At 36.3% G+C, this 1,565-nt stretch overlaps 1 long non-coding RNA gene across 1 annotated transcript; it reads right to left on the bottom strand.

The window, feature by feature from the left end:
* Nucleotides 1-867: 867 nt before the first annotated feature.
* Nucleotides 868-1,235, bottom strand: LOC149659304 (uncharacterized). The gene is made up of 3 exons (XR_016369833.1): nt 1,219-1,235; nt 1,002-1,072; nt 868-941 (listed from the first exon to the last, which is right to left on the bottom strand). It is a non-coding gene; the product is annotated as an uncharacterized LOC149659304 (long non-coding RNA).
* Nucleotides 1,236-1,565: the final 330 nt, after the last annotated feature.

The following is a 1,565-nucleotide window of genomic DNA, read 5'->3' as shown; positions in this document are numbered from 1 at the left end:
AATAAAACTGTAACATTTGAATGGGTAGGAAATAGGGAGTCAACATATTCTTGTGCTTCATTATTATTTCTCCAACAGTTCCATTAAAGTTGGACCTTTACCAACTACATATTTACATACATTGCTGGAGAATATCCGAATTCGAGTATAAGATAGCTAACAATTTACGGCATACTGACAAATGTCAAGTTCAAATTTGGGAATAAAGGTACATTTTAGGAGTTCATGGACGTAACTGGTTCGGCCTCCAGTTTTACCGCTCTCCATTGTCGAAGCATTCTTCTTTCATATATCGCCTTTCAAGATGCTCAATATCTTCTTGATCTCTTCCAACCAACAATCTTCCTCATTGACATCATTTAACCTATCTGTGTTTCCTGATGTTTTATCCAGTTACCCTTCCTCTGCTTTGTGGTGTTTTGACAGTGAATGAAGTTTTTAAAGTACATTGTCCCTGTATTGCTATCTTTAATTTGCTAAAAGAAACCTGTTAGTAACAGAAGAAAATGAAGAGAAATTCCTACTATAGAGGTCAAAAATGTCAAACACGTCATTACCACAAATCTATAATAAAAGAAAAGCATATGAATATTTCTATTTGTTAGACATGTCTACAAATTTATTTACCAGTTGAACATTAATGCAATAGTTTCTTTATAAAAGGTAGAAGAATTGCTTTCGCTGTTGGTGATTTGATTATAAAATAGGTACGGTTCATGGTTCCAAGTGCCAGGGAAGATGGCTGTGACAGTCATGGAATATATATTATAAGTATAACGAATCAGGCTTTCATGACCCATAAGGATTAGGCAATCATATTTGTATAAAAACACAATTATCTTGGTCATGGCCAACGAATGACGAAATACCTTCGTTACGGGATGGTGCCTCATTTCATGTTCCAATCATTTACTAGCGTGCCTCTGTTGCTTGAAACTTATCTTACAGAACCAAACAATAAGTAAATAACAGAAACAATAAAATCTTTCTTTACTACTTACTACAGTCTACAGAGGACTTTCTTCGTCATAAGCCTCGGTGTAAATCCTTTTCGACTTCGGGCAGAGTTCGACTTCAGTTTCCCACAAAAGAAAGGCATATTTTTTAAATTATAACAACGCAAACCCTTATATTTTGTAAACTAACAGTATTTAAAACAATAATTTAGTTGTCTTTCTTTCTAAAGTCAACATCACCAAGAACAATATAGTCCATTACCTGCCATTACCGCCATTGGCAACGGCGAAGTGTAGTCTGCTAAGATCCGGTGGAAAATGAAAGCAAAAAAACCGGTCAATTAACCGATTCATGATGCTGAGCGGTTTGCCGAGTTCTAAAATTACAACTTTGAATTAGGTGTATATTTTGACACGTGTCAATGTCGTCTGCTAGAAAATTTCAACCTATCACAAGTCTTAAGTGAGTTTTGCCCCAAAAACCGCCACCGCCAATGAAAAGCCCTAAGTTCGATCCTGACCGACCAATCAGCGAGCTTAAGTCTGGAGGAGGAGCATACTTTTTCTGCAGAATACGGCCCCTGTTTGAGTTTCAAGTTGAACCAAATT

The sequence above is a fragment of the Phalangium opilio genome, unplaced genomic scaffold (assembly GCF_054372755.1).
Source record: "Phalangium opilio isolate 3A_F unplaced genomic scaffold, DU_Popi_V2 ptg000073l_1, whole genome shotgun sequence".
NCBI lineage: Eukaryota > Metazoa > Arthropoda > Arachnida > Opiliones > Phalangiidae > Phalangium > Phalangium opilio.
This window is presented reverse-complemented; position numbering and strand designations above follow the sequence as displayed.